Source organism: Nerophis lumbriciformis, linkage group LG01 (assembly GCF_033978685.3).
Source record: "Nerophis lumbriciformis linkage group LG01, RoL_Nlum_v2.1, whole genome shotgun sequence".
NCBI lineage: Eukaryota > Metazoa > Chordata > Actinopteri > Syngnathiformes > Syngnathidae > Nerophis > Nerophis lumbriciformis.
In genome coordinates this window covers 66,198,315-66,222,447 of record NC_084548.2, presented here as the reverse complement: position 1 = coordinate 66,222,447, position 24,133 = coordinate 66,198,315, and the positions used below count along the sequence as shown (strand labels likewise).

Genomic DNA, 24,133 nt, shown 5'->3' with positions numbered 1-24,133 from the left:
GTAAAAATGAAGCAATGCTACCACGCTAGCAAGCGTTAGCTAGCCGGCTATGAGCCACCAAGCTGCTAACTATCGCCAAAAGGCACCATTTAAGTTTTTTTTTCCCCCATGGCATCCTGGATCAAGGCTTTCAGCAGATTTTGGATGTTTGAGGTAGAAACGTAGGAAGCGCCATTATTATGAAAAGTAGCCGGCGAATATTTTGATCCCGTCCGTCCCTCTTCTTCTTCTTCTTCTTCTTCTTCTTCTTCTTCTGGCCCACCAGGTGAATTAAGTGCTATTGGCGGAGTTACCGCCACCTACTGCACCGGAGGTGTAACTACAAGCAACATTCACAGACAGTCCCATTGCTTTTATGAGCGGTCGAGCGAGTCAAAAGCCGAAAAATCCATTTGTGGCGGACGTAATTCTTTCGTGGCGGGCCGCCACAAATAAATGAATGTGTGGGAAACACTGGATTTGAACAATTAGTTATTCACTGAAATATATTTATTAATTGTGGTTCTTACAAAAAATATATCTTATAAAATATAAAAGCTAAAATGTCTCTTAAAGCTCTGCCCCTTTAATTAGTGCATACTAAATAATTTAACTTTAGCCTACTACTACAACCATATTATTTACCAGCAACATAAAGTGAAACAGAGGCAGAGGTGTATGTTTTGTCGTGGTCCTCTCTATAAGGCACATAAGAATATAAATTAGGACCCTTTTCATGAGAAAAGTGCATTTCTGATCTGACCCTGCTTTATTTTTCAGTGTTTGCTGAGTCTCACCTGTTCCCTCCGCCCTAATTTTTCTACTTGCCCGACTTCTCAAATCTACTTGCCCCAATATTTTTACTTGTCCTGCCTAGGTTTTTTTCTGGCTGTGTAGTGCTCATGGCTTATATCTTACTAGAATCCTTCCCGTTGACTATTTACAACACTACACAGTAATTATTATTATTATTATTATCTATGATGACATTTAAATGGCATTGCATACATGTAAAATTAAATGCTATTTCACATTATTTACCAGGAGCAGTTACACCCATCTGAACAGGTCATCCACCTGTTTAAAGCCCAATCACAGTTGAAATCTTGAAATGAAGGGCCTTTAATGGCCAAAACATTAACCTGGACAACATTTTAACAGCTGGTTGGCTCAGATTTTATTATTTTCATTGCATTCACATGCTGCAGTGGACAGTGGACATTTTAGCTTGAGTATTAATGTAGTATCTGAAGCACCGTCTCCACGTGTGTTTATTGACAACAGGGTTATAACTAAGGCTGAAACGACGCGTCGACGTAGTCGACGTCATCGGTTACGTAAATACGTCGACGCCGTTTTTGTGCGTCGGCGCGTCGCATATTTACGTCACACTACTTTACTGTCATGGCGGAGCGCAAAGCAGACGATGCGAGCGAGGGGAAAAAAGCACGCCAAAAGTGTGGGAGTATTTCAATAAACGGCCTAATAATGTTGTTGTATGCACACTGTGTCGAGCGGAAATGGCCTATCATAGCAGCACAACGGCTATGAACGAACATTTGAAAAGAAAACCCCCGACAGCGTTCTTGCCATCACCATCAACAAGTCAATCGTCCGCGTGCGTATACGTTGTCATTATTACGCAAAAACATGAATGTGTCATTTGTATCTGCGTTGTAAATTCATAAACTAAAGCACCGTTTCGCTCTGAGAGGCGCGTTTGGCGTGCCTGTTCAGTGTTTACAAAGACGCGCTCCTCTTTAACGCTGTGGAGAGGCGGCGGCGGCGAGGCGGGGCGCGCCGGGAGCGACGCCGCAATCGTGCCCAGGTGCGCGATCCGCGCAGTTGGAAGAGAAAAGACTTTGTGTAAAATTAAAATATTGTAAACCTGGCAAAGCCGTCTGGCGTTCAGTCTGTCGGTCCTGAAAGAACCCCACGGCACAAGACGTGTCACAAACGCTAACGTTAATTAGTTGTGCAAATACCTTTTACAACATTAACAGTTACATATACTATGTACAAACGAACAATTAACTTTCACTTTAATCATACTATCATTGTTGTGTTATTAAGCAAAATAAGCAATACTTTTACTTTTGTTGAAATGTTTACACTGTACACTTTTTTGTATTGGATGTTTAGCTTTATTTTTGCACATTTTAGCAAATAAGCAATACTTTTACTTTTGTTGAAATGTTTACACTTGTTACAGAATATTTCCGTTTTGCACTTTTTTGTATTGGATGTTTATCTTTATTTTTGCACATTTTAAAGCAAAATAAGCAATACTTTTACTTTTGAAATGCTTATATTATTCCAGAATATTAAGATTTGCACTGGATGTTTACTTTTATATTTGCACATTAAAAAGCAAATAAGCTACTTTTAATTTTGTTAAATGTTAAAAGTTTTAAATGTTTACATTGTTACAGAATATTTTGTCATGTTGTTGTCAATGTTGACTGAGTGGCCATACTTTTTTTTTTTGTAAATAAAAGCCATGCCTTTTGAAAAAACTGGCCTACATTTATTTTTTCCTCTTCATTTTAAATAAAAAAAAAAATCGGTAAAAGGAAAAATAATCTATAGATTAATCGAAAAAAAAGAATCTATAGATTAACCGATTAATCGAAAAAATAATCTATAGATTAATCGATAGAAAAATAATCGTTAGCTGCAGCCCTAGTTACTCAGCTGGCCTAGTGGTTAGAGTGTCCGTCCTGAGATCGGTAGGTTGGGAGTTCAAATCCCGGCCGAGTCATACCAAAGACTATAAAAATGGGACCCATTACCTCCCTGCTTGGCACTCAGCATCAAGGGTTGGAATTGGGGGTTAAATCACCAAAAATGATTCCCGGGCGCAGCCACCGCTGCTGCCCACTGCTCCCCTCACCTCCCAGGGGGTGATCAAGGGTGATGGGTCAAATGCAGAGAATAATTTCGCCACACCTAGTGTGTGTGTGACAATCATTGGTACTTTAACTTTAACTTTAACTTTAGTTATAACCTGGACACGTTAGCTCGTCGGTATGAAAACAGATGATTGTTATTACGTCCGTCTGCCCCGGACACCGTCAGTGAAACGCTCGGTGAAATCGCGGATTAACGTTAAATATATGACGAGACGCGAGCGATGCAGCTATAACCTATCTACCATAACCTATATTACCCTCGTATTTCGATCCCGTCCGTCCGTCCGTCTTCTTCGTCTTCGTCTTCTTCGTCTTCTTCTTCTAGCCCACCAGGTGCATAGTAGGCTACCGCCACCTACTGCACCGGAGTTGTAACTACAAGGTACATTCACAGACAGAGTCCCATTGCTTTTATGAGCGGTCGAGCGAGTCAAAAGCCGAAAAATCCATTTGTGGCGGACGTAATTCTTTCGTGGCGGGCCGCCACAAATAAATGAATGTGTGGGAAACACTGCATTTAGAGTTCGGAAATCGGTTAAAAAATATATGGTCTTTTTTTCTGCAACATCAAGGTATATATTGACGCTTACATAGGTCTGGTGATAATGTTCCCCTTTAAGTGGTAAGGTTGTAGTCACAGAAAACAAATGTATGTTCAGATTGAGTTTGTGTTGGCAAGGGGGTATCTTCCCAGGTCTCATCAATTGGTGTCCCCACCCCCCACACAGCTACCAACCAGTGGTTCATACCCGCGGTGCGAGGCGACGTCCCGCCCGGTTGCGCCGCCTACGGCTTTGTGTGTGACGGCACCAGGCTGCTGGTGTTTGGAGGAATGGTGGAATATGGAAAATACAGCAACGACTTGTACGAGTTGCAGGTCAGTAACGTCACTCACGGGGGGCTCTTTCATTTTGAGGCAGCTGCGATTTAAATGTCAAATGTCGCCAATCAGGCCAGTCGCTGGGAGTGGAAGCGTCTGAAAGCGAAAGCTCCGAAGAACAACCCGCTGCCCTGCCCCCGCCTCGGCCACAGCTTCTCTCTGATCGGAAGCCGCTGCTTCTTGTTTGGAGGACTGGCCAATGACAGCGAGGACCCCAAGAACAACATTCCGAGGTATCTGAATGACCTGTACTGTTTGGAGCTGCGTCAGGGCTCCAGCGTGGTCAGCTGGGACCTTCCGGTGACGTCCGGCCAGCCGCCGCCGCCCAGGGAGAGTCATACGGCGGTGGTGGCCAGCGGGCGCGGCGGAAACCGTCTGGTCATCTACGGCGGGATGAGCGGCTGTCGGCTGGGTGACCTGTGGATGCTCGACATCGGTGAGACCGCCGACGCCACTGCGTGTCACTTCATGGCTAATGTAGCACACGTGCAACATTAATAACAGCTTTGTCTTTTCATTTATGTCACAGACTCACTAGTCTGGAGCAAACCCACGCTCAGTGGGACCGCCCCGCTCCCCCGCAGCCTGCACTCCGCCACCGCCGTCCATAACAAGTAACGTGATGCCAAGACACCGCGACATCAGCTTTGGAGTGACTCTCTCACCTCCTGCCTGTCTGTCTGCCCATCAGAATGTTCGTATTTGGAGGGTGGGTTCCTCTGGTGATGGACGACGTCAAAGTGGCGACGCACGAGAAGGAGTGGAAGTGCACCAACACACTGGCTTGCCTCAACCTAGGTACCGATCACCCGTGGCTATTACCGTATTTTTTGGAGTATAATTCGCTCCGGAGTAAAAGTCGCACCGGCCGAAAATGCATATATAAGAAGGAAAAAAACATATATAAGTCTCACTGGAGTATAAGTCGCATTTTTTAGGGAAATTTATTTGATAAAACCCAACACCAAGAATAGACATTTGAAAGGCAATTTAGAATAAATAAAGAATAGTGAACAACAGGCTGAATAAGTGTACGTTATATGAGGCATAAATAACCAACTGAGAACGTGCCTGGTATGTTAACGTAACATATTATGGTAAGAGTCATTCAAATAACTATAACATATAGAACATGCTATACGTTTACCAAACAATCTGTCACTCCTAATCGCTAAATCCCATTAAATCTTATACGTCTAGTCTTTTACGTGAATGAGCTAAATAATATTATTTGATATTTTACGGTAGTGTGTTAATAATTTCACACATAAGTCGCTCCTGAGTATAAGTCGCACCCCTGGCCAAACTATGAAAAAAACTGCGACTTATAGTCCGAAAAATACGGTACTCATTGATTCCAGGGCACACTAGCTGCCTGATACAAGTAAGTGGACGTGGGAATCTTTGGGCACCTCACAATTCAGGAGCTACCATTCGGTTAAAAATCCATTATTGATGCATCTTTAATTAATGTACGGTACAGGCCAAACGTTTGGACACACATTCTCCTCATTCAATTTGTTTTCTTTACTTTCATGACTACTTACATTGTAGTTTGTCACTGAAGGCATCAACGCTATGAATGAACACATGTGGAGTTATGTACTTAACAAAAAAAGGTGAAATAACTGAAAAGATGTTTTATATTCTAGTTTCTTCAAAATAGCCAACCTTTGCTCTGATTACTGCTTTGTTGTGCTTTGCACACTCTTGGCATTCTCTCCATGAGCTTCAAGCACACCTCACGATTCAGGAGCTACCATTTGGTTAAAAATCCATTGTTGATGCATCTTTAATTAATGTTCAGTACAGGCTAAACGTTTGGAAACACCTTCTCCTCATTCAATTTGTTTTCTTTACTTTCATGACTACTTACATTGTAGTTTGTCACTGAAGGCATCAACACTATGAATGAACACGTGGAGTTATGTACTTAACAAAAAAAGGTGAAATAACTGAAAATATGTTTTATATTCTAGTTTCTTCAAAATAGCCAACCTTTGCTCTGATTACTGCTTTGCACACTCTTGGCATTCTCTCCATGAGCTTCAAGCACACCTGTGAAGCGAAAACCATTTCGGGTGACTACCTCTTGAAGCTTATGGAGAGAATGCCAAGAGTGTGCAAAAAAGTAATCAGAGCAAATGATGGCTATTATGAAGACATTTTTAAATAACACATGTGTTCAGTTATTTCAACTTTTTTTGTTAAGTACATAACTCCACATGTTGGAGTTTTGATGTGACAATCTACAAGGTAAATAGTCATGAAAATAAAGAAAATGCATTGAATGAGAAGGTGTGTCCAAACTTTTGGCCTATACTGTATGTTTTTGTCTTAGATAGGGATTGTGTATGATTGGCAAAATTCTACAACAAAGTGCAGTTCCCCTTTTAAAGATGTGATTAATCAGCACTCAATTGGCAAAAGTTCGGCCCTAAGCTGAACTGTGCTGCCTGGTGGCTTAATAAGACACAATGTGTGTGGACAGACACGCTGTGCTGGGAGACGGTGCAGATGGACAGCATAGAGGAAAACATCCCTCGGGCCCGCGCGGGCCACTGCAGCGTGGCCATCAACTCCAGAGTTTACATCTGGAGCGGGCGAGACGGCTACAGGAAGGCTTGGAACAACCAGGTGTGCTGCAAGGACCTGTGGTACCTGGAGACACGTGAGTGCAGGCACATGCCCGTTTTTTTACGCCCCGCGAACGCCCGTCGCCTGTTTTTTTAAACGACCTCAATTGTGTGTCATCAGAGCGTCCCAGCGCTCCGTCGCGGGTGCAGCTGGTGCGGGCCAACACGTCGTCTCTGGAGGTGAGCTGGGGGCCGTCGCAGACCGCCGACACCTACCTGCTGCAGATACAGAAGTACGACATTCCTACCCCGCCTGCGGCAAGCTCGGCCAGCACCGCCGCCACCGCCACTGCCGGCGCCATCTCGCCCAAGAGCCCCGCCCCTGTCGCAGCCAGTCCTACTAACAAAACCCCCCAGTTGTCTGGCATCACGCTGGTCCCCTCCCCCACAGCAGCCGCATCTGCCAACCCGTTGGCAGCTAGCGCAAAAGGCCCAGGTGAGTTTTATGTATTAGTGTACGTGAACATGCTTTTATTTGGCTTTCCTTTTTAGTGGTGATATTTTCGTTGCCGGATTGGTAATGATGAGCTTTTTGCAATGAACCATGATTTGAGTAGCGTTCCAATGCACTTTATTTTAGTCAGACGTCTAAAATGATTCCCGGGCGCGGCCACCACTGCTGCTCACCGCTCCCCTCACCTTCCAGGGGGTGAACAAGGGTATGGGTCAAATGTAGAGGTTAATTTCACCACACTTAGTGTGTGTGTGACAATCATTGGTACTTTAAATTTTAACTTTAAAATACCCCCTCAGGTTAGCTATTTGTTGTTGCAATGCTACATAGCTGCCACTGGTTGGTGATGTTTCTTCAAATTTTCACAAGCTGAAACGGACCATATTTTCCGGACCATAGGGCGCACCGGATTAAACGGTGCACTGCCGATGAGCACCGGATTATAAGGCGAATTAAAGGGGTCATGTTAGGGCTGGGCGATATGGCCTTTTATTAATATCTCGATATTTTTAGGCCATGTCACGATACACGATATATATCTCAATATTTTGCCTAAGCCTTGAATGAACACTTGATGCATATAATAACAGCAGTATGATGATTCTATGTGTCTATTTTAAAACATTCTTGTTAATACTGCATTAATATATGCTCATTTTAAACTTTCAGGCAGAGAGGGAAATCACAACTTAGTCAATTGACCAAAACTGTATTTATTAAACAGTTATTAAGCAGTGGCACAAACATTCATGTCATTTCAAAACAGAAAGTGCAAGATTGTCAGAGACATTTTAAAACAAGCTATTTGTGCATGATGTCACCAAGATGACATGTCAAAACAACACTAAATTAAAGTGCAGTTTTTGTACAGAACGCCACTACAATATTTTAAAACAAAGTGCACTTTTGTGCATGATGTCACACAAGATATTTCACTAACTGTCAAATAAAAATGAGTTGCATAATAGGAAATCAAATAGTGTATGTCCTTCGCTATGTGGTAGGTTCCTGCGGACGTTATCTCCTTCTGTTGACTATTTTTGTCATACGGTGTTGATGTGGAAATGGAAGACGCCAGGCTCAATTGGGTCACTGCAGGTCGGTTCGGCATTTTGGGGGTGTGGCACCAGCCGAGATGTTGACATGCAGAGTTTCAAGCACTCTTCATTCTCGAGCGGGTGACTTTTCAAACAATGGTACAAATTAGCCCTGCGATGAGGTGGCGACTTGTCCAGGGTGTACCCCGCCTTCCGCCCGATTGTAGCTGGGATAGGCTCCAGCGCCCCCCGCGACCCCAAAAGGGATAAGCGGTAGTAAATGGATGGATGGATGGTACAAATTAGCAGTGCCGCTACTTTTTGTAGCAACGCTTTTGCCGCATACTTGACATATTACGGTTGTCTGTTCAACATCTTCCCGCTTGAAGCCAAACCACCGCCAGACGATAGACCCTGTGCTGTTTTTCTTGGGAATTAATTATTCTTCCTCCATTTGTCACCAGATTCGCACCTTCTCTCTCGTATTACCACTCGCAGCACCTGCCACATAAGTTAGCTGCCACAGCTAACTTTACCTATGATACATTCCTCTCTGCTCCACAAGGGCGTATGACGTTGCACATGTGACATATGACAAGGTGCGCTTGTTTTACGCCTCTGTGAGAAGGAGAGACAAGAAAGAGTAGAAAAGCCTGCAGTGTAATGACCACAGCTAAAAACAACTGCGTGAGAACGTATACTCGAATACTCACCATATAGTCATTGTTTTATATCGCACAGAGTAAAAATTCGATATGTGGCCAAGCCCTAGGTCATATTATTATGATTTTTTTCTAAATGTAAAAGACTTCCTTGTGGTCTACATAACATGTAATGGTGGTTCTTTGGTCAAAATGTTGCATAGATGATGTTTTACAGGTCGTCTTTAAGTCGCTTTCTGACAGTCGCTTCAGGATGCGCCGTTTTGTGGGCGGTCTTATTTACGTGGCTCATCTTCGACAGCGTCTTCTCCCCGTCATCTTTGTTGTAGCGGTGTAGCGTGCAAGGACGGGAGTAGAAGAAGTGTTAAAAGATGGCGCTAACTTTTAATGACTTTCAGACTTTACTTCGATCAACAACGGAGCAGCATCTCCTCATCCGTGGCTTACTAGTGCAACAACAACGCCGGAAATGTGTCCCGTGAAAAACGGTCCGACCGGAACTTCCTAATAACTAAAGTTCCTTGGGTGAATTATGTAAACTCACTGCACCGGTATGTTTTAGTGCTTTAATGGCGAGTTTACTGACAGATATAAGTAAGAACTTTACACTACTTTATATTAGAAATGGCAACAGCGGAGGATGAATGTCCCATAACAAGAAGATAGAGGAAAAAGAAGAAGCTTATCGACTACGGCGTCGTCACGGACTACAAAGGCGGATGCGTACAAATTTTCAGGACTTATGCAGATCTCAAATACAGATCAGCAGGTACCAGAAGTTAAGAACAGTTGCTTTTGTTTAATATTGCGAAACAAAACGCCAGATAATGTCGCCAGATAATTATACACACACCATAATAATACTTGTATCCATCCAAAAATAGTTGTTTTCATTGTCTGTTACCAAGTCTGCCATGATTAGAACACACACGTGGGTTTGTTGCCAGAAGTAGGAACACACATGTTGCCAGAAGTAGGAACACACATGTTGCCAGAAGTAGGAACATACATGTTGCCAGAAGTCAGACGTGCGTTGCTATGAAAACAGAAATCAATGCGTTAGGGATGTCCCGATCCAGGTTTTTGCACTTCCGATCTGTTACTACATTATATATCTACTTGCAGTGTGATAATTGTACATATTGCATAATGTTATTAAGGTGTCTGTTACTACATTATATGTATATACTTCAGTGTTTCCCACAGGACAGGCATCTATTTGTGGTGGTGTGGTCGGCGGGGGGGGGGGGGGGGGGGGGGGGGTGGCGGCAGCGGCGATGACCAAGAAGAACGCGGAGTTGGAATATAATTACAACATTTTATGTACATATTTATATACAGTTTTGAACAATTAGTGATTCACTGAAATATATTTATTAATTGTGGTTCTTACAAAAAATATATCTTATAAAATATAAAAGCTAAAATGTCTCTTAAAGCTCTGCCCCTTTAATTAGTGAATACTAAATAATTTAACTTTAGCCTACTACTACAACCATATTATTTACCAGCAACATGAAGTGAAACAGAGGCAGAGGTGTCCTGCCACAGTCAGTCAACCTCCTCCTCCTCCTCCTGCTGAACAGGTCGCACCTGTGGTCCGGACTGTAGGCCTACCTCCTCTCCAAGTCCAGCCCTTTTCGGCCGTTGAAAATATTTTTCTATACTCATCTGTGTGAAGGAGTGAACATCCAACATTAGAATTTATTACTAACGAGCAGAAGCGCTCTATGTACAGTGCCGTCTAACCAGCAGCTCAACACATGCAGGGTTCAACATTAAGGTTTTTTTCTACTTGCCCGACTTCTCAAATCTACTTGCCCCAATATTTTTACTTGTCCTGCCTAGGTTTTTTTCTGGCTGTGTAGTGCTCATGGCTTATATCTTACTAGAATCCTTCCCGTTGACTATTTACAACACTACACAGTAATTATTATTATTATTATTATCTATAATGACATTTAAATGGCATTGCATACATGTAAAATTAAATGCTATTTCACATTATTTACCAGGAGCAGTTACACCCATCTGAACAGGTCATCCACCTGTTTAAAGCCCAATCACAGTTGAAATCTTGAAATGAAGGGCCTTTAATAAAACATTAACCTGGACAACATTTTAACAGCTGGTTGGCTCAGATTTTATTCTTTTCATTGCATTCACATGCTGCAGTGGACAGTGGACAATTTAGCTTCAGTCCATGTGTGTTTATTGACAACAGGGTTATAACCTGGACACGTTAGCTCGTCGGTATGAAAACAGGTGACCGAGTCAAACAGCGGCGGTGTTAATGAAGCAGCGTCAGGCGAAACCGTCAGTGAAACGCTCGGTGAAATCGCGGATTAACATTAAATATATGACGAGCCGCGAGCGATGCAGCTATAACCTATCTACCTATAACACCTGTAAAAATGAAGCAATGCTACCACGCTAGCAAGCGTTAGCTAGCCGGCTATGAGCCACCAAGCTGCTAACTATCGCCAAAAGGCACCATTTAAGTTTTTTTCCCCATGGCATCCTGGATCAAGGCTTTCAGCAGCTTTTGGACGTTTGAGGTAGAAACGTAGGAAGCGCCATCATTATGAAAAGTAGTCGGCGAGTATTTTGGTCCCGTCCGTCCGTCCCTCTTCTTCTTCTTCTTCTGGCCCACCAGGTGAATTAAGTGCTATTGGCGGAGTTACAATGCATACCGCCACCTACTGCACCGGAGGTGTAACTACAAGCAACATTCACAGACAGTCCCATTGCTTTTATGAGCGGTTGAGCGAGTCAAAAGCCGAAAAATCCATTTGTGGCGGACATAATTCTTTCGTGGCGGGCCGCCACAAATAAATGAATGTGTGGGAAACACTGTACTTTCAGTGTGTGTATAAAACATATTGTTATGAAAGTGTCTGTTACTACATTATATAGATACTTGCAGTATGTATATAACATTTTGCAGGAGGGTTTTGAAGTTGTTTTAGAGGCTTTGAAGGCTACAACGATGACTCCCATTAGCTGCATCTTTCAAGTGTTTTTTTAATCATCTTTAATTATGGCTCTGGCTCATGGGTTCCTCGGCGAGAGGACCCCTGGCCCCTCGTGGTGTGCCCTGGGGCCACCCTTCATGCAGCCGTTTCTTGCTCATTCGGCTCCTGACTCTCACCTGTTTCCTCCACGCTCAGCCACATATGTTTTTTACATGACTTTTACTATGTGTGCATGTGTTTGGTAGATGGAAAAGAGGGTTTAAAGTGGCTGATTCAACCTGGGATTATGTAAAGAGGGTGGAAGGCCCTGGTTTTTAAATGGAAAGCACTGAGTGCAACATTTTATATGTATGAAAAGTGCGATACAAATAAAGTTTGATGAGTGTTGGCAACACTAAATGGTCCCTAGTGTGTGGATGTGAGTGTGAATGTTGTCTGTCTATCTGTGTTGGCCCTGCGATGAGGTGGCGACTTGTCCAGGGTGTACCCCGCCTTCCGCCCGATTGTAGCTGAGATAGGCTCCAGCGCCCCCCGCGACCCCAAAAGGGAATAAGCGGTAGAAAATGGATGGATGGATGGAGTGTTGGTGTGAGAAGTGAGCTGGATCCTGTCTTTTCCACAGCAGTCCTCAAGTTAGCCACACAAGGAGCAGTGGGGGGCGCCTCCATCGTCACGGTGCGCCAGGCCGCGCCCAAGTCCCCTGTCGCCGTGACCACACTGCCTGCAGGTGTTCGCATGGTGGTGCCCGCGCAGGTGGGACAAACCACAGTAGGTCGAATTCTTCCTAATCATAACAAAAATGCGCAACATTTTGTTGTGAAGACTAAACGTAACGTGGTGTTTCCTCTCAGCCGATAGGCAGCAGTTCACAGATGAGCGGCATGGCGGCGCTGGCGGCGGCGGCTGCAGCCACCCGCAAGATCCCCCCCGCCACGACCACCGTGCTCAACATGCCAGCGGGGGCCACCATGGTCAAGACCATGGCGGTCAGTCCGGGATCTGTTAGCCTTCCCGTCACCATGGTAGGAAGTTGAAGGAAAGGACGCGGACCAACAAGAACCAGCCCCTGACTCCATTTGGAATTTCTGTCTTGGCAGGTCGGCAACTCGGCGACTCGCATCCTGAAAACGGCCGCTGCTCAGGTGGGCGGGGCAACTGTTGTCTCCGCCTCTGGCACGCCCGGCCGACCAATCATCACGGTGCACAAGTCCGGAACGGTGACCGTCTCCCCTCAGACCCAGGTGGTCACCACAGTGGTGGGCGGCGTCACCAAGACCTACACGCTGGTGAACAGCCCGCTGGGGATGGGAGCGGGCGGCACTCTCGTGAGTAAATGTCAGCTGATGCTGGCCTCCCTGGCTCCATGCGGCGGTAACACACTCTCCCCACCTTTCAGATCAGCAACCTGGGCAAGGTGATGTCGGTGATGCAGACCAAACCTGCGCATACCGTCACGGTCGCCGGTCAGAGCGCGGGCAGCTCGGTTGCTCAGATCCTGCAGGTACGGTTAGGTGACTTGAATTTCCGTCAGCCTGTACGCTAACTGCATTGTGATTATATCAGGCGAAGGGTGCCCTCCCTGCTGGGACCATCCTGAAGTTGGTGACCTCTGCAGACGGCAAACAGACCACTGTGCTCAGCAGCCCACAGGCCGGCTCCATGGTCACCAAACCTGGTACCACCATCATCAAGACCATCCCCATGTCGGCACTGCAGGGGGCAGCAGGTACGATGGCGGCGCAGGTGTCTAAAATGTTAACGAGCATCATCTCCGTTACCAGAATAGTTCATCAATGACAGGTCTTATTGATCCTGTGCAAAATGAGTCTGAATTGTGTGGACCCTCGATAAGTATTAGCATAGAGTAGCTTACCTGACTGGAGCTCCTCCCCTGCAGGTGGCAACTGTCCAATCACCATCCTCACTACCAAGGTGATGACGCCTGGCACCGCAGGAAAAATAATCACCACGGTCCCCAAAATCTCCGCAGGCCAACCGGGCATCACACAGGTGAGCCTTGCCTGTTCCGCTTCCGGCTGTTACCATAGAAACAAGGAAGCGTCGCAACACGGGTGATGTGACTTTTCCCATCGCGTGCAGGTGGTGTTGAAAGGGGCTCCAGGGACGGCAGGTACCATCCTCAGGACTGTCCCGAAGGCCGGAGTCAGACTAGTGACGCCGGGCGTCACTGGAGCCAAGCCAGCCATCACCACGTTGGTTGTCAAGGCGACAACAGGTAAAACACCTGATACCCCTCGTGGTTTCTCACAGAACAAGACATGTCTTCTGTCCCCACAGGTGTGTCCAGTCTGGGAACAATAACTGGAAGTGTGTCTAACACGGTGGCGGGCGCAGCCTCCAACATTAATGCCTCGCTGGCCACGCCCATCACCACTCTGGCCACCATCGCCACACTCGCCGGCCAGGTCACCACATCGACAGTTGCAGCTTCCGGACCCAAGCAGGTTGGACACACCTCCCCACTGTCTGTAATGTTCTGTAGTGAACTACGCTTGTGTCCTCCTAGGTGACTCTGATCACCACCCCGAGCGGCGCCGAATCCCAGCCACTAGTCCAGGATTTGCCCGTCGCAATCATGGCCTCTCCTACGTCAGAAGAACCGGGAACTATGACAAGTACGCTAACCAGCAGCAGTGCGGAGGCCGAGACGGAAGACGCCGCAGCCACTGGTAGGACGCCACCGTATCAACTAGTACTGATGGGACGAGGTCCAAACTTTTTCACCCGTTCCGGAATCACCCTTCCTCATGCCATACCTTGTCAGCATTGTGGCTGATGCATTGTGGGACATGTTGTTGTGTAGTAGACACCGACATGTTGCTTTCAAGCTTTTACCAGTTTCTATTCAATGCTGCAGTGACCCTGGTCTGCTCCAACCCGCCCTGTGAGACCCACGAGACCGGCACCACTAACACCGCCACGGTGGCAACGGCTGGCACAGGTCAAGTACTAAAGGTGAGAAGCAAGGAGTGTTAATTGGTGGTCAGATGCTCACAAGCATGATGAAAGAGGGGCTCTTTTACCGCTGACTGTCCTCTTCAGGTATGTTCCAACCCCCCCTGCGAGACCCACGAGACCGGAACCACCAACACCGCCACTGTGGTGTCGGCGAGCATGAGTCAAGTGCAGCAGGTGAGAAGCGAGGAGTGTTAATTGGTGGTTAGCTGCTCACAAGCATGATGAAAGAAGGGGCTCTTTTACCGCTGACTGTCCTCTTCAGATATGCTCCAACCCCCCCTGCGAGACCCACGAGACCGGGACCACCAACACCGCCACTGTGGTGTCAGCGGGCATGAGTCAAATGCAGCAGGTGAGTGGCGTAGGAGGTCGAGTGACGCTCAGCTGGTAGTAAGCACAAGGAGGTGGCGGAGCTTTTTGAACACTGACCCTCTTTTTATTCAGGTGTGCTCCAATCCGCCGTGCGAGACCCACGAGACCGGAACCACCAACACTGCCACCACAGCAGGAGCAGGGGGGCTGACACAGGTGAGGCTTTAGTTGTCCATGGTTCCTATTCCCAGCCTCATGTGCAACCTCGTAACATGTGACCGGACTTCAGGTGTGTTCCAATCCGCCGTGCGAGACCCACGAGACCGGAACCACCAACACCGCCACCACAGCAGGAGCAAGGGGGCTGACACAGGTGAGGCTTTAGTTGTCCATAGTTCCTATTCCCAGCCTCATGTGCAACCTCGTAACATGTGACTGGACTGCAGGTGTGCTCCAATCCGCCCTGCGAGACCCATGAGACCGGAACCACCAACACCGCCACTACGGCCACAGGTAGCAGGCCCACATACCTGCAAAATGCTTTTATTTTGAAAGGAGCTCACTTCCTGTCTTCTGTCTGCAGCTCAGCAGGGTGGCGACATTGCACAGGGAGACTCCACAGACCCCGACCCCACTTCCTCCTCCTCCTCCTCCTCTGAGCCAGCCTCCTCTGCCGCCATTAGCCAGGGCCGAGCCGTTACCATGGTTACGCAAGCCACGCCCACACCTGGACCTGCGGTACCTGTAAGTGAGACACACGCACACAACTCGTCATCCTCATGACTGGCATCTTCATGTATCTTGGCAGGCAATCTCATCATTGGTGAAGGCTGAGGGAGACAGCGTCGCCATGGTTATGGCTGCCGCAGAGGAGCCCATGCAAACGGACAGCCAATCAGAGGATGTGATGTCCTCATCAGCGACGTTGTTGCAGGGCAGCGAGGCTGCACAGGTACACACACATTTGTCGTTGTGTGGATATGACGGGCGAGCGTCTGCTGATCCGCCTTCTTGTCTCATGTTCAGATGGCGTCCACGGACACACCTCCCCAGGAGCTGATGTCCTCAGAAGTGGACGGCGGAGAGATGGACTCCGGAACGACGACACTGATGGTGACAGCCGATCAGCTGGCTGTTTCAGCGGCATCAGACGAAGTTCAGCGTGCAACTATTCAGGCCGTCCTGCAGGCGGCGGGACACCTCGGTACGACACATACCCCTCAAACGTACAACGCCGATAAAATGAACGACGCGCGCGCTTTTGTGCAGGTGACGCTGATTCGGAGCAGGCCATTCCCATCGTGTTGACCCAGCAGGAGCTCGCCGCTCTAGTCCAACAGCAGCAGCAGTTGCAGGATGTACAAGGCCAAGCGGAGGAGGAGGCAGAGCCTGGCGCTGTGCCCACAGGTGTGTGTGTGTGTGTGTGTGTGTGTGTGTGTGTGTGTGTGTGTGTGTGTGTGTGTGTGTGTGTGTGTGTGTGTGTGTGTGTGTGTGTGTGTGTGTGTGTGTGTGTGTGTGTGTGTGTGTGTGTGTGTGTGTGTGTGTGTGTGTGCGTGTGTACACAGTTGTGGTCAAAAGTTTACACACACTTGTAAAGAACATTATGTCATCACTGTCTTGAGTTTACAATAATTTTTACAACTCTTATTTTTTGTGATCGAGTGATTGGAGCACGTACTTGTCTGTCACAAATACATTTGTGAAGTTTGGTTCTTTTATGAATTTATTATGGCTCTACTGAAAATGTTTGCAAATCTGCTGGGTCAAAAGTATACATACAGCAATGTTAATATTTGGTTGCATGTCCCTTGGCAAGTTTCACTGCAATAAGGCGCTTTTGGTAGCCATCCACAAGCTTCTGGTTTAATTTTTCACCACTCCTCTTGACAAAATTGGTGCAGTTCAGCTAATTGTGTTGGTTTTCTGACATGGACTTGTTTCTTCAGCATTATCCACACGTTTAAGTCAGGACTTTTGGAAGGCCATTCTAAAACCTCAATTCCAGCCTGATTTAGCCATTCCTTTACCACTTTTGACGTGTGTTTGGGGTCATTATGCTGTTGGAACACCATACTGCGCCCAAGACCCAACCTCAGAGTTGATGATTTTAGGTTGTCCTGAAGAATTTGGAGGTAATCATCCTTTTTCATTGTCCCATTTACGCTCTGTAAAGCACCACTTCCAGAGCATAATACTGCCACCACCACCATGCTTGACGGTAGGGTGGTGTACTTGGGGTTAAAGACCTCACCTTTTCTCCTCCAAACATATTGCTGTATTGTGGCCAAACAGCTCAATTTTTGTTTCATCTGACACCACATGGACAAAGATAAGATCTTTTGGAGAAAAGCCTTCCCAAAGTCCTGACATAAACATGAGGACAATGCTGAAGAAACAAGTCAATGTCAGAAAACCAACACATTTAGCTGAACTGCACCAATTTTGTCAAAAGCAGTGGTCAAAAATTCAAGCAGAAGCTTGTGGATGGCTACCAAAAGCGCCTTATTGCAGTGAAACTTGCCAAGGGACATATAACCAAATATTAACATTACTGTGTATTTATACTTTTTGACCCAGCAGATTTGGTCACATTTTCAGTAGACCTATAATAAAAATTAAAAAAAACTTCATCAATGTTTTTTGTGACCAACAAGTATGTGATCCAATCACTCTATCACAAAAACATAAGAGTTGTAGAAATTATTGGAAACTCCAGACAGCCATGAAATTATGTTCTTTAAGTTAAAGTTAAAGTACCGTATTTTCCGCACTATAAGGCGCACCGGATTATTAGCCGCACCTTCAATGAATGGCATATTTCATAACTTTGTCCACCAATAAGCCGCCCCGGACTATAAGCCGCGCCTACACTGCACTAAAGGGAATGTCAAAAAAACAGTCAGATAGGTCAGTCAAACTTTAATAATATATTAAAAACCAGCGTTCTAACAACTCTGTTCACTCCCAAAATGTACGCAAATGTGCAATCACAAACATAGTAAAATTCAAAATAGTGCAGAGCAATAGCAACATAATGTTGCTCGAACGTTAATGTCACAACACACAAAATAAACATAGCGCTCACTTTCTGAAGTTATTCTTCATTCGTAAATCCTTAGTCTTCGGTGTCCGAAGTGAAAAGTTGGGCAAATGTGAGATCCAAAATGGCCGGTTCCGTCTCGTCGAAGTCATCGGAGTCAGTGTCACTGTTATCCAGCAGTTCTGTGAATCCTGCCTTCCGGAAAGCTCGGACCACAGTTGTGACCGAAATATCTGCCCAGGCATTTACGATCCACTGGCAGATGTTGGCGTCGTCTGGCGCTGCCTCCCTGTCTTAGTGAATGTGTGTTCGCCTTCTGTCATCCATTGTTCCCACGCAGTTAGCAGTCTAGCTTCGAATGCCCTGTTGACACCAATATCTAGCGGCTGGAGGTCTTTTGTCAATCCACCCGGAATGACGGCGAGTATTGAATTAAGCGCGTAAGCGTGTCTCTCAATGTGATGTTATGAGCTAGCAAATATAACAACTACACTACCCAGCATGCAACGATAGTTACGAGCATGCGCGGTAGCCCTGAGAAGCGTTGTATGCTGGCAGTTAGAATGTGGTTATGAGCACGCTGTGAGTAAACGTTGAGAACTCAGTTAACACGCCTCGTCTGCATTATTTATAATTAGACAGACAACACACTTAATAGGAGCCATTTTGGGGTCTTTACATAAACACACAAATGGAAATGAAACGTCACATATCCCAGCATGCACCGCGCGCTTCTTCGTCATCCACTGTTCCCACGCAGTTAGCAGTCTAGCTTCGAATGCCCTGTTGACACCAATATCTAGCGGCTGGAGGTCTTTTGTCAATCCACCCGGAATGACGGCGAGTATTGAATTAAGCGCGTAAGCGTGTCTCTCAATGTGATGTTATGAGCTAGCAAATATAACAACTACACTACCCAGCATGCAACGATAGTTACGAGCATGCGCGGTAGCCCTGAGAAGCGTTGTATGCTGGCAGTTAGAATGTGGTTATGAGCACGCTGTGAGTAAACGTTGAGAACTCAGTTAACACGCCTCGTCTGCATTATTTATAATTAGACAGACAACACACTTAATAGGAGCCATTTTGGGGTCTTGACATAAACACACAAATGGAAATGAAACGTCACATATCCCAGCATGCACCGCGCGCTACTTCTTCTTCCGGGGGCGGGTGGTTGCTTACAGTACAAGAAGAAGCGCTTCCTGTTCTATGGGGGCGGGTGCTTACCTTGGCGGTTGCTTGCGTAGAAGAAGAAGCGCTTCCTGCTCTACCGGGAAAAAAGATGGCGGCTGTTTACCGAAGTTGCGAGAACGAAACTTTATGAAAATGAATCTTAATATTTATCCATATATAAAGCGCACCGGGTTAAAAGCCGCACTGTCAGCTTTTGAGTAAATTTGTGGTTTTTAGGTGCGGCTAATGGTGCGGAAAATACGGTACCAATGATTGTCACACACACACACTAGGTGTGGTGAAATTAGTCCTCTGCATTTGACCCATCCCCTTGTTCACCCCCTGGGAGGTGTGGGGAGCATTTCTGGGGATTTAACCCCCAATTCCAACCCTTGATGCTGAGTGCCAAGCAGGGAGGTAATGGGTCCCATTTTTATAGTCTTTGGTATGACTCGGCCGGGGTTTGAACTCACAACCTACCGATCTCAGGGCGGACACTCTAACCACTAGGCCACTGAGTAGGTGTATGTAAACTTTTGACCACGACTGTACATATTAAGGCTGTGAATCTTTCGGCACCACATGCTTCAATTCAAATTGATTGTTGAGGACGATTTCATTCAGAATCAATTCTTGATTTAAACCGATTTAAAATCAATACTTTTTTAGTAATTCTATGATGAACTGCATTCCTCCATAAAATAGACAAACACTGGTTTTGTTTAATAAAATGCTTCCCAAACATTTAATGGTCAAATACAAATAATACGACAAGATTAGTATCCCACACTTCTCTTCTCTTAAGTAAATCTGTACAGCAGATATGATCATCCATCCATTTTCTACCACTTGTCCCGTTCATCTACATCAAAACAGATTTTTTAAAAAACTTCTTTTTTTTTTATTGATTTTTTTTTAAAATCAATTACGAATTGTTACCAGTGAGAATTGCAATTCATTATAGAATCGGTTTTTTTGCCCCCTCTAATACATATACAGTAGAACCTCGACTTACAAACTGAAGCGGTTATTAACAGGGTTGGTAAAGCCAAAAGTGTGTATAGTGAAGCACATTTCTCCAAAAGAGACAAAGTATATATGAAAAATTGGTTCCAGCCTCGACAAAAGTCCATATTTGAGTGAAGGTTTGTACACTTTGAATGCAATATAAAGTGCATTATAGTACTGTAAATCAAACAAACATAAAAAGGAGGTGATGGATCAACTTTCTATTTATTAACATGTCAAAACAACAAGAAGACGCTCAACTGTCCTCTGTATGCGCTGTTCTGCCAACACACACAAAAGTCCCTTTGGTGCCCTCACAAACAATCAGGAATGACAAAAATCTTTAACTTTAACAACAATATTGCTACAACAATAAACATTTAGAAAAGTAAAATCCACTTACATTAACATCAGCAAAGGAGGCACTGACAAGGAAGAAGCAAACGGGGAGAGAACAGTGGGATTTGCTGTAGTACGAAGCCTGCTTCCTCGATTCTTCCATACTTCTGAGCGCCATTAATGTACTCCTGGCAAACAGTCCTTTTTTTTGTTTTGTTTTTAACTCCACAGCCTCCTTCCTTCTTTCCACGGTGGTCTGTTGTCTTTTTGGGACTCAAGACTATGATTACACCGTAAAAACAAAGTGGCCCGAATCAGATTTTTTCCAGCTGACTGTTTACACTGCAAGTAAAATGTGATCTCTATCAGACTCAGTAGAAAAGTCCACAGTTGCCCCAAAGTGGCACCAATGTGGCCTCGACGTGACTGGCATGCACAGTTCGATATCCATCAGGAGCGAGGGTGAAGTGTCTTCCCCAAGGACACAACGGACTAGGATGGCGGAAGCCGGGGATTGAACCGGGAACCCTCAGGTTGCTGGCACGGCCGCTCTACCAACCGAGCCACGCCGTCCCCAATAATGAGTTGACGCGCTGAAAAACAATGACGTAAAATGCTCCACTTCCCCAAAATTGCTGCGCCCTACTTTTTGTCCACAAAATGAAGGAGTGAATGAAGCGTTGGCATATTTGGCTCAATGTGAAAAAGGACAAGCACAATCCCATTCAAGAGCAGACAAACATTACAGGGAGACAGAACAGGATCGCTGGCGGGTCTGCCAACTTCCTAACCTGACTCTCGCCAGATTCTTGTGGTTCGTACTCCAAGATAGCAAAAAATAATAAACCAATCAGGATCGCCGGGCGGGATTTCGTAGATGTGACTTAGCGCCGAAGCGACTGTTTGATTCAAACAACAATGGCGGCACGCAGCGAGTAGTCGCGATTGTGCTATTGCAATTGTTTTGTCGAATCTATCGAATATTAATTATTTAAAAGATGAACAGACAACTTTTCGCCATGTCGTTATCCAATATGTCAGCTGTTCAGTTTTGGATTTAAATGCTTTAAAATGTAATATCGGAAATTATCGGTATTGGTTTCAAAAAGTAAAATGTATGACTTTTTAAAACGCCGCTGTGTACACGGACGTAGGGAGAAGTACAGAGCGTCAATAAACCTCAAAGGCACTGCCTTACCGTGCCAGCCCAGTCACATAATATCTACGGCTTTTCACACACTCACAAGTGAATGCAAGCATACTTGATCAACAGCCATACAGGCTACACTGAGGGTGGCTGTATAAACAACTTTAACACTGTTACAAATATGCGCCACACTGTGAACCCACACCAAGCAAGAATGACAAACACATTTCGGGAGAACATCCGCACCGTAACACAATATAAACACAACAGAACAAATACCCAGAACCCCCTGCAGCACTAACCCTTCCGGGACGCTACAATATACACCGCCCCCCGCTACCCCTAAACCCCCCCACCTCAACACCGCCCCCTGAGAAACAGGTAAATGCTGGGGGAGTGAGAAAAAAAAAATTCAGTCTAAGCCCGGGCCCCTGGAGAGGGGGTCCAGACTAAGGGCAAGGGGGAAAAAAACTCATAGCCATAGCACACACAAACGTGTGTAAGAAGGAAACATCAAAGAACACAAAGCACATGAAAGACATTAATAGAGCATAGCTGATGCAACTAACCATTTCTACATACAGCTACAAAAAAAAAATAATAATAATAAAGAAAACATATCCACTGTGGTGGCCTCTGTGGTGTTCCACGCCATCGTCTGCTGGGGTGGGGGGGAGCATGGCCAGAGACAGGAGCAGACCCAACAAAGCAACCAAGAGAGCCACCCTCGGTTGCCCACTAACTCGGCCAGTATCCAATCTGCATGGATGAGCGAGGATGCGTCTAAGGCAGGGGTCGGCAACCCGCGGCTCCGGAGCCGCATGCGGCTCTTTGATCACTCTGATGCGGCTCAGCTGCATACTTGCCGACCCTCCCGATTTTCCCGGGGGACTTCCGGATTTCGATGCCTCTCGCAGAAAACTCCCGGGATTAATATTCTCCAATTTTCACCCTTAACAATAATAATAAGGGCGTGCCATGATGGTACAGCATTTATCACCTTTTACAATCTGTATAAACAGCGTGCCAGCCCAGCCTTTTGTTGTATGCATCTTCTACTTGCACACGTAAATGACAGCAAGGCATACTTGGTCAACAGCCACACAGGTTACACTGACGGTGGCCATATAAAACAACTTTAACACTCTTACTAATAATGCGCCACACTTTGAACCAAAACCAAACAAGAATGACAAACACATTTTGGGAGAACATCTGCACCTTAACACAACATAAACACAACAGAACAAATACCCAGAATCCCATGCAGCCCTGACTCTTCCGGGCTACATTATATACCCCTGCTACCACCAAACCCCCGCCCCCACACCAACCCTGCTCCCCCACACATCAACCCCGATACCTGCTCATTCAGCCAAGACACTGTAAATCTTGTCCGTCCCGCCGCTCAGCGCTAGCTCCGCAGCCCTGTCCCTTCATCCGCATCTCCTCCAGTTGGACAATGGAGTGGTTGTAAATAGAGGTTCACTGTATGCTCGCACAACACAAACATTCTTTATTCCTCAGAGGGCCTGGCCCCGGCAGACAGCCTCAACGACCCAATGGCGGAGAGCAACGGTCCCGATGTGACGTCGTCGGCCGTGACCAGCGCCGTAGCCCGATTGGCCAGCACCTTTGGCCCCGCCCCTCCCCTGACGCCCAGCGCCGCAAAAACCGTAGCCTCCGCCACGCTCAGCGACGTGTCCAATGGCATAGGAGCCAACGTGGCGGTAAGTGGAGCGACACGGCGGCGGTAAGGATCAATGCATGACAATGACAATTTGCGTGTAGAAGCACGGAGTCCTGGAGACCAAGGGGTCCGCCGCCGAGAACCAGTGGTTTGACGTGGGGATTGTCAGGGTGACCAACATGGTGGTCTCTCACTACTACGTACCTGACAAGGGCATCACCATCAACGTAAGCGCATTCCACAATAAAGTACCTCCACTATTAAGGACTTGTCAAAATAAGGGCGTGTCCTCCCGCAGCACGACTCGGGCGTGGCGCCGGACTACAACCAGATGAGGAAGGTGGAGCTGCAGCCGGGGACGGCGTACAAGTTCCGAGTGGCCGGCATCAACATCTGCGGCCGCGGGACCTTCTCCGAGGTGTCTGCGTTTAAAACATGTCTGCCCGGTTTCCCGGGAGCGCCGTGTGCCATCAAGATCAGCAAGGTGAGGAACACGGGGGGAGGGGCCTGAAAGACGTCTTCTGACGTTCTCCCGTCGCCATGCAGAATGTGAACGGAGCTCAACTCACCTGGGAGCCCCCCGCCATCACGTCGGGCAAGATCACCGAGTACTCCGTGTACCTGGCCATCCAGTCCAGCCAGGCCACCGCTGCCTCGGGGTCCGGCCCGGCCCAGCTGGCCTTCATGAGGGTGTACTGTGGCCCCAACCCGTCCTGCCTGGTCCACACGCCCAGCCTGACCAACGCCCACATCGACCACACCACCAAGCCCGCCATCATCTTCCGCATCGCCGCACGCAACCAGAAGGGCTACGGGCCGGCCACGCAGGTCCGGTGGCTTCAAGGTGAGCGTCTGGTCGGGTCCCATGAGTCCGCCATCTTGTCTGGCGCAGCATGTAACGCCGTGT

At 46.6% G+C, this 24,133-nt stretch overlaps 1 pseudogene; it reads left to right on the top strand.

Annotated features, from left to right (window-relative positions):
* Positions 1-24,133, top strand: part of LOC133571960 (host cell factor 1-like) — a 38,374-nt pseudogene that overhangs the window by 10,670 nt on the left and 3,571 nt on the right.